Below are 10,611 nucleotides of genomic sequence, written 5' to 3'. Positions count from 1 at the left end.
GTAATCGCTGGCTAGTTCTTCAGTCTGCCTCATGTATTTTCCGTGCATGTATTTGTTGTGCCAGTCCTCTGTTCTATTTATCAGTCTCTTGCCTCTGTATATTTCTTGTTCTTCATCTACTTTCATCAGTCCTTCTTCCCATGCACTCTTTAGCCACTTTTCTTCGCTGGTTTTCAGATATTGCCCGAGTGCTCTATTCTCCATGTAGGAGCAGTCCTCTATACTTAATAGTCGCCTCCCTACTTCCTTTCGTGTTATGTATAGTCGGTCCGTATTTGCTCTTGGGTTTAGTGCTTTCTGTATTGTCATATTATCCCAAGTTTTCTGGTCTACGCTGCGGAATTCTGCCCTCGTCCATTCGACTATTCATGCATTGTATCTGATTACTTGCACTGCCAATGTGTTTGTGGCTTTTATCATATTTCTGACATTGATTTTCGTCGTATATTCTTTCCTGATCATGTCCTTCATCTCTTTGTGTTTTATATCGCTTCCTTCTATTATTCCTAGGTATTTCTATTCTGTCTCTTCTGTGTTTGATGTTTCTCCCATATGTTAGCTTTATCCCTTTAGTCCCCCATTAAGGTACATTTTTCTATTTCAAACTCCATCCAGATGTCCAGAGATACAATTCTTAAAGTTTGGATCAAGCCATATATTTCCTTGATGTTCTTACCATACAGCTTGATGTCATCATTGAACACCAGATGATTAATTCTGTTGCCTCTTTTCTTGAGCTGGTACCCAGCATCCATCTTCTGCAGTACTGTTGTCATGGAAATCATGGCTATTACGAAGAGTAGTAAGGACAATGAGTTGCCCTGGAATATATCTCTCCTGATATTAACCTCTAGTAATCTTATTCCATAGTTTGTAAGTATTGTATTCCAGTTGTGCATTGTATTTTTGAGGAAGCTGATTGTGTTTTCCTCGGCCCCATATATTTGCAGGCATTATATTATTGTTGTGTGTGGTATTATGTCGAAAACTTTCTTATAGTCAATCCATTCAGTGCTTAGATTTGTTTTCCTTCTACTGTTCTTCATTACCATTTCGTCTATCAGGAGCCGGTATTCTGTGCCGCTACATCTCCTTCTCCAGCCTTCCTTTAGGTGGGGGATGGTGTTTGTCTCCTCTAGGTAGTTGTATTGCCTTTCACTGATGACACTAGTTAGTAAATTCCACTTTATTGGTAGGCAGATGATACACCTGTAATTTACTGGCTATATTTTCCTTATTCTTGTCTTTTTGTACTAACGATGCCTGTGGTCATCCATTTGTGTGGATGGTGCTTTGAGATACAATCCTGGAGTTTTTCCGCTATACTTGGGTGTAGGGCCTTGAGGATTTTGAGCCAGTATCCATGGACTTCATCGGAACCTGGGACTTTCCAGTTTGGCATTTTCCTTAGTTGGCGTCGAACTGTGTCTGTCGTGATCTCTGTAAATCTTTGTTTTATTCTTCCTGGAACCATGGTGCATGTTTGTTGTTTTATACCGGATTGTTCCATATGCCTTACCGGCGTCTCTAACTTGGTTCGGCTTCAGGGATGTCTTGGTGGCTGTCTTCCCTTCTTAGTTGGCTGTATAGTCTTTTTTCTTTGGTTCTGAATAGTTTGTTCTGTTTATATCCCTTACTCCTGTTATTATACTTTTGGATATTAGGTGCTTTGGCCGTAAACCTCTGTTTTACATCTTCTAATGTGTTGTTTAGTCCCCTCTCTCATATTTTGTATTTCTTGTTGAGTTCCTTTCTTGTTTTCATGCTTCTTAGCCTTTCTCTGCCATCTATTTGAGTTTACTCAAGTCAGATCATATGACCATAATAAGCTTTTCCAGGCGCCTTTTCCAAGGAAGTTGTTGTTTTGGTTTCTGTTGAGTTTGTTGTGTTGGGAGTGTTGGTGGTGTTTGTGTGCATATCCCACCAGTTGTGCTACTGATCTGGCTCCTGCATATGCCAAGTTATTTGTTTCTTTGATAGGGGTTCCGTATTATTATTACCATTATTTCATCGACCAAACCAGTTTTCTCCTTCAATTTCTTGGTGTTGTAGGCTTTCATGGAGGGGATTTGGTTCTCTCTGTATCTGGCTCCATCTATTGTCTAGTTTTTTCTACACATTCCGACCTCTCTGTTACTTTGTCTGTGTTTATTTTTGTGTCATTTAATCTCATCACCATGATTATCTTTTCCAGGTGCCTTTTCCAAGGAGGTTGCTTTTTTGGTTTCTGTTGAGTTTGTTGTGTTGGGTGTGTTGGTGGTGTTTGTGTTCATATCCCATTAGTTATGCTACTGACCTTGCTCCTGCATATGCCAGGTCATTTGTTTCTTTGATATGGGTTGTGTATTATTACTACGATTATTTCATCAACCTAACTTGTTTTCTCCCTTAATTTCTTGGTGTTGTAATCTTTCATGGAGGGGATTTGATTCTCTCTGTATCTGGCTCCATCTATAGTCAAATCATTTCTACCCCTTCCAATCTCTATTTTACTTTGCTGGTGTTTATTTTTGTGTCATTGTTTGATACCTCACCATCATTGTCGTCTTCCGTGGCATCTCTCTCAGTTTTTCTTTTTGTAATTCCTTGTTGTCGGTCATTTCCTTTCCAGTTCTTCTCTTTCTGTTGGGGAGAGCAAGTTCTTTATCTTTATGTTCCTTACTTGGTCTGCCGGCCTGCTCTGTTTGGGTGGAGTTATTCCTCTCATTTCAGATATTGACCAACCTTCTTCTATATCCTCTCTCAATCAAGTTGCTTTTAATGCAGCTTCTCCATGTTTCTTTATTTTTTTCTCTTGTCCATTTCTTCCTCTGGTTTGCCTCTGTAGCTCCAATATCTGGCTGATTGTTTCTGTCACTTTGGTGGCCAGTTGTTGGATGACAAATTCCAAGAATCTGACTGTTCTTCAATTGGGTTTATTACCTGGCTGCCGTACGAAGCTCCTCTGTTGCCAGAGGTTCCATTTACATCGATGTGGTTTAACCCTTCATTTCTTTCCATCATCAATGAGTTCTGTTATTTAACCTAGAGCAGGACCCCACCCCATCAGGGATAGGTACTCATTTACAGCCAAGTAGACTAAGAAAATTATGGTAAAGATCTTTTTCCAAGGGTTCAACGCATGAAGAGCGGTCACCCATCCAACGACTTACCAGCCCCAATACTGTTTAACCATTCCATAGAACACCTAACCCACTATGCCCCGGCGCCACATATTATTATTATTATTATTATTATTATTATTATTATTATTATTATTATCATTATTATTTTTTATTATTTTTTTTTGTTGCAGTTATTATTATTATTATTATTATTATTATTATTATTATTATTATTATTATTATTGTTGTTGTTGTTGTTATTATTATTATTATTATTATTTTTTTTGCAGTTATTATTATTATTATTATTATTATTATTATTTTTTGTTGCAGTTATTATTATTATTATTATTATTATTATTATTATTATTATTATTATTATTATTATTATTAAGTAAAGCCTGGAAGTATGAAATAAGACTAAAAGACCAGGTACTTACATACAAGTAGAAGAATATTCGCATGCAGTAAGTTGAAATTGATATTTAGATAAACAAATACAGTTCAATCATGAAGATCAATGTAAGTAAAGAAAAATAAATAGACAACAATAATGGATAATCTCCAACATTGATAAATGACACATATTTGATATACCAGTAAAAATTTTGTTATCTCAATGATAAAGACAAAGATTATGGAAAAAAATGAAAACATTTAGACATTACAATTTCGATGTTGAATGACACAAAATGTTTTCTTGGACCTGGAAATTGATTCAAGCGAATGCGATTCACTGATTTTGTTATATAGTTCTCGATGCAGCCAATTTGACGTAAAATAAATACCTATGAACATTTCACATAAAATATATTTAAAAAGTTGATATCTCTAGTTACAGGTTAGGCTTCTTACATTTCTGATTTCACAAACCTAAAATCCATTAACGAATTTAGTATAAATTTACGAAAGGTATTATTTCCTTATTCCGGATAGCAGCGGCATGAGCATAACGTTCTTGTTCTAGAATAATAATAATTGCCATATTTAGTTGGAAGTACAAATATTGTGTATGAATAGTGTGGGGAGCATTTAATACATTTGGCGGGGACACTTACGAGCAACTTGAAATTTAAATATTTATAAAAAATTAAAATATCTAATGCTTAACCATACACACACAAAGTAATTCTACTGTATTTTTTTTATTTTCTTTTTATTACATCTTCGTAAAAAAAAGTCTATAGACATATTCGTTTATCCTCCTTTCGTAAAACTATTTTATTACATAAATTGGTAGATTCTATAAATCAATATTTTTGTGTTTTTACGAATATCCAATGAATTATATTTTTATTATTTAAGAAAAGGAGCATGTCCAGAACAGCGATATATATATATATATATATATATATATATATATATATATATATATATATATATATATATATATATATATATATATATATATATATATATATATATATATATATATATATATATATATATATATATATATATATATTATGAAGAGCAAACAGTAAGATCCTATGACTGAAAACAATTTCAGAAAATAAACAAAGTACCAGAGTATTTAAGAAAACTCTTCAGGACAAAGGAACTCTAAACCCTCTCGGGGCAGTCATGTAAACGGGGACAAACTCTAGTAAAAAGGATAAACAAAACATAATACGACAATTTCCCGGAATAGCAAGATATTTTCCAGGAAATCTAATACAACGAAAATAGTTGCTTCTAATTACTGAAACTAACACGTGAGAAATAACAGGGAAAATATTTGAATAATTAAAAGTATTCAGGATTAATACATGAGCACTAGTATATAGTAGTTTCATTTCGTGTTGTCATATATGGCATTAAGTACTTCAGTATCATGGTGCTGTACGGACGCCTGCAATATTTCCCACAAGATAATTCTTAAAATACAATAACGACGAAATGGGATTATATATATATATATATATATATATATATATATATATATATATATATATATATATATATATATATATATATATATATATATATATATATATATATATATATATATTATCTCCTACTTCACTCTTCAGATTCCTCAATCATGTAGGCGTGGGTCTTCCCACTTCTCTAGTGTCTGTTCCTTTTGGAGCCCAACTAAAAGTGTTGTGAACAAATCTCTCTTGGGGAGTGCAAAAAGCATGTAGAAACCATCTCCATCTACCCCTCATCATAATATCCTCCACATATGGCACTCGAGTAATCTTTCTTATAGTTTAATTTCTAATCTTGTCTTGCCATTTAACTCCCAATGTCCTTCTGAGGAGTTTGTTCTCGAATCTATTAAAACTATGAAAATTTGTTTCATTATCATACCACGACTCATGGCCATATATAAACACTGATATCACTAAACTGATATATAGTCACTTGTACCCCTCATGTGTCACACGACCGTACATAGTAACGACATTTCTCTTTAGTGTATATATTATCTCTTGTATCTTCGCTCGCCTATCGCACTGACAGCAACTTGTATTAACCTTTATGCCTACTTCATTGTTAACTCTTAACAGAACCGGTTGCCGGGTTGACATGAAATAGCATGTTTGTGTTTTATGACCTCCTTACTGGGATCTAGTGTGTATATATACTTGATGTTCTGCAATAAGAAAAAAAAACTTGGTTGCATTTATCTCGCCTTTAACTCACAACCTCCTGACTTGGCCCGTCACACAGTATTTTATATGTAATTCCAGGCAATTTGATTTCCAAATTTTACTGAACCTAGCCTATGTGTGATTTGCTTTTATCAAGATTCCCCTAAACTCTGTTTCTAAAAATCTTGAATTAGAGATCATAGTTTCTAGATACTTGAATGATTCTACTTTATTAATCCTTTCTCCTCCCAATGATATTCCATCTTCCATTGCATTCCCTGTCCTTATCATCTCTGTATTTCTTTTATCTTGAGTCCTAGCTTATGCAATATTTCATGGATTCTGGTAAGCAACCATTACAAATCCTGTGATATTCTGCTAATAAGGACAGCATCATCGGCTTACTCTAGGTCTGCTTCCTATTACCAACCCAATCAAATCCTTCTCCACCATCTCCGACTGTGTATGCTTTACAAAATCCATGACGAGTATAAACTGAACTTTCCCTCGGATTATTTTACTGTTCATAGGAAATTCATTTGATAAGGCTTCATTAACACTTACTTTGCTCTTACTCTACATTAACAGACCTCCATATAACGCATGACTTTGCACAAAATTGGCCGTACCACACTATCAGAAGCTTTTTAATAGCCTTAAATTGCCATCAAAAGTGGATTTCCATATTCTACCTATTTGCTGTACATATCTTAAAATGAGAATTTGGTTAGTAAAACTTTTACTTTTTTGAAATACTGCTTCTTCATCTCTCAGCTTTTCATCAATATTTTTCTGCAGTCTCTTTGTATTAAGAGTACTATATATTTTCATAACAACTGATGTAAGTGTTGATGCCTTCAAAATCCCATTCTAGGTTTTGCTTCTTCATGCCATATTTTACAAAATAATCTGGTAAACTTGTGAGGTCATTTAATTTTCAGCAATTATCATGTCAGCAATTATTCCATCGTATCCATGGGTTTTCCATCTCTTGAGTATTTTAATGATGATTTTAAAGTCCTCATTAGCTTCACGTGTATGAATCAAATTATTCCCTTCATATCTCCTCTTCATAACCTCACTGAAGTGTTCTATCCAACATTGTTTTTCTTCATCTTCCATGCGCGATTCTTATAACATAGCCACTCACTGAAATACTAGCTTTGCCAGCCTCATCTGCCATGCTTTGTAAATATTGTTTCAAGTCATCCCAAGCTTTTCGTTTGACTTACTATCAGTACTGGACTACTTAGCATGCTATACATTGTAATTTTCTTTACTTCCGCAAAAAAAATTCAACAATCTATTTCTAGATTTTTCACCTTTTTATGGTATACCTCGTATCATTTGATATCCATGGGTTTCTCATATTAACCGCATATCCCAAAACTTCACTGCTAACTTATATATATGTTCTTAATATCACACCATTCTTCATTATCATCTGCTCTTCGTCTCCTAAAGTCTCTAAGACTGCAAATTGATTCCTACATTCCAATGCAAAGTTATCTCTGTGCTCTTCTTCTAGAAGCTTAGTTGTATTGAACCTATGTATTCTATTTACTTAACTGTTGGGTGCTTTCAGTTTTAATTTCAGTGTGACAAGGAGGAGTGAATGATCACTACCAACATCTGTACCTCTATACTTTTATACATTTTTTAGAGTCCTCCTCCTCTCTTTATGGATGGCAATATGATCTTTATGATTTCTGTATTTGCCACATAGTGAATTCCATGTATATTTGTGGATGTCCTTGTACTGGAAAAGAGTAAATCCAATGGAAAAGATTATTTGTTGAACAAAAACTTCTATCCCATGAATATTCCTTCCAAATTTAGCATTAAAGTCACCAACCACAATTTTCATATCTATTTCTGGGTTCTCACATATTACATTCTTCATTTCTTCATTGCATTTATATTTCGTTTCTTCTGTCGAATCATTTGCAAGTGCGTAACAAACTATGATACTTATATATATATATATATATATATATATATATATATATATATATATATATATATATATATATATATACATATATATATATATATATATATATATATATATATATATATATATATATACATTTATATATATATATATATATATATATATATATATATATATAATTATATATATATGTGTATATATATATATATATATATATATATATATATATATATATATATATATATATATATATATATATATATATATATGTATTTGTTTCACTTAGGGCTAAGATATCTAATCTATATTTCATAAATTCACTCTCCATTTGCTGATACTTCCCAATCTGATTAATGCTCTCAACATTTCAATTACCAATGTTAAATTCTTCTTTGGTATTTATAAACCATGAGATTCTTATCACCATGCTAACCCCTGGATTTGGGGCCATTCTGCCCTCTTCTTTTTCCATTGACTGACTAAATCCATAATGGATTCATTTGCTGGATTCATCAAAGTCTAGCCAGTTCATTGTGATGTGCAGTGCCTAGATAAATAAGGAAAGTGACCGCTGCCAATCTATACTAATTCCAGGAAGATCAACTACCAGGCATTGAGTAAAAGTCGAAGAGACTTCAGTGCGATTTAGGGGGCATCTCCTCCACACCCAAAGTTTTTATTACTCCACCAGGTTGTTAATCCGCTTATACGAATATAAAAGTTGGCATCCATGGATTGGTGAGATATATCACATAGCTCAGTTCAAAATATACCCCCCACAGTAATATATACTGCCTAGCACGGTAGTAAGATATACCACCTGGCATGGTATATATATATATATATATATATATATATATATATATATATATATATATATATATATATATATATATATATATATATATATATATATATATATATATATATACATGTATGTATATATATAGTACCAGTGTGTGCGTGTAGGTGGTAGGTTGGCAGGGGCACTTACGTCAGCCAGCTGTTGAGAAACTACCATTAGTGTTATTGTGTCCTTCCACTGGCCAGACAATACTGTCCTTGACCGCTCTCTTTGTTTTGGGACTGTTTTTTCTTATGGCTACACATGCACAGAATAGGATGGCCTATTCTTCACACATTCTCCTATATTTTCATACATTTGAAAACACTAAGATTACCATACAATTCTTCTTCATAGTAGAGATTAACTACTGTACTATAATTGTTCAGTGGTTACATATCTCTTGGTAATGATAAAAGAAAGAGACTCTTAACTTTGGTAAGCAGCTCTCTTAGGAGAGGGACACTCCAAAATTAAACCAGTGTTTTCTACTCAGGGGTAGTACCTCTGTACAATGGCGTTCTATTGTCTTGGGTTAGAGTTCTCTTGCCTTGAGGGTACACTATTCTATCTTATATTTTCTCTTCCTCTTTTTTATCCAAATGGTGTGTTAGGCAGAATTAATAGAATGGCCATGGTTACCTGGTTGTTTATCAGGAAGTTGTTTTTTCGTTATCTTTTTCTTTTTCTTTTCAAAACTACCCTTACACTACTGCCGTAAGTTGAAGATGCTATTCTGGAGAGTATTTAGCCTTCCATGGTGTATTTGTTCAGCCATTTTGACATGTTTTTCGACCTTTTACTAACAGTGTATGATTTTAATATTTACTTTATTTATATCTCTCTACATATTGTTTTCTTGCTTTAGTTTTAGTTCTTATGCTTTCTGGAGATGTTGACTGAAATCCAGGACCATAATGTTCTAGACTATGTCAGTGCATTTTACAGCCTTAAAATATTCGTTGTCTTCATGCGAATATTCAAGACCTTAGTGTTGCGTCCAGACAGTATCATATTCTTTGGTGCTCAGGAACTTTGGCACTCATCTGAGCACTCATTTGAGTTTGTTTTGAGAAGCCTATAATTTATCAGTGGGATGCCCATCCTTGGGCCAGTGAAATGGTGGTGTATACTAGGAATGAGTATCCTGCTTCTTATAAGCCCTGCCAATAATGTGGTTGGACTCAATAAAAGATCGTGGTAGGCATAAAAACTTGCAGTTGTGTTCGATCAACTGAAATCCAGACATGAATTCTTCTATATTTGACTGTCTTTTTAGCCTTATGACTGAGATACAAGAAGAAGAAAAGAATGCCTCTTTCTTTTTGTTGGTTATTGCATTGCTCAACATAGTGAGCTTTTAAATTCTGGTTAAGAGTTTTGGGCTTTGCCTCTGAATCAGGTTGTAAGCAAATCATAAATGAAGCTAGTTGCAAGTCTGATAACTGCTTAAACCTTGTATACACTGACTCCCTTGGCATCGTAACAAGTAAGGTTGGGTTTCCAGTTGGTACATCTGATCCTGTCTTGATTTCATTAGTAGTGAAGACTGAGCAGCGTGTCCTATGTGTATCATACTCATGTATGATGTATGTAAAATATCAATCAAACACGAATGGAATTTTTCTGTAATGTTTTGGACTTGAATTGATCACAATTGTATAATAGAGTACACCCTGATGTTCTTATGAATGAGAATATAGTCAACATAATTGATAGGTGTATACTTCCAGTGTGTTAAGATACCGAGTGAAAGACAAACCAGAGTTCACTGATGATTGTAGACATGCTTATTTGAAGAAGCAGGACTATCATCTTTGGAAGGGCAACACATCAATTTTGACTTGGAATAGCTATATTCATCTTAGAGTTTTTGTCCAGAGACTTTATGCTTCATCTGAAAAGGAAAACAATTCATCCATAAAAACACTCTTTTTTGGTACAAGCCTGGAACATAAGTGGTGGGCTACTTAACCCAGATGCCTCTGTCGCTCACTGTTCCAAAGGAAAAGACAATCCTTTTGGCTGATGTGTTCGAGAGTAAGCAGAACGAAGTGTAAATTGATCCTCCTCTATTCCGTTTTCCTGAGGCTAAACCAACTAGTTAAG

Source organism: Palaemon carinicauda, chromosome 10 (assembly GCF_036898095.1).
Source record: "Palaemon carinicauda isolate YSFRI2023 chromosome 10, ASM3689809v2, whole genome shotgun sequence".
NCBI lineage: Eukaryota > Metazoa > Arthropoda > Malacostraca > Decapoda > Palaemonidae > Palaemon > Palaemon carinicauda.
Note: the sequence above shows the minus strand (reverse complement) of the source record.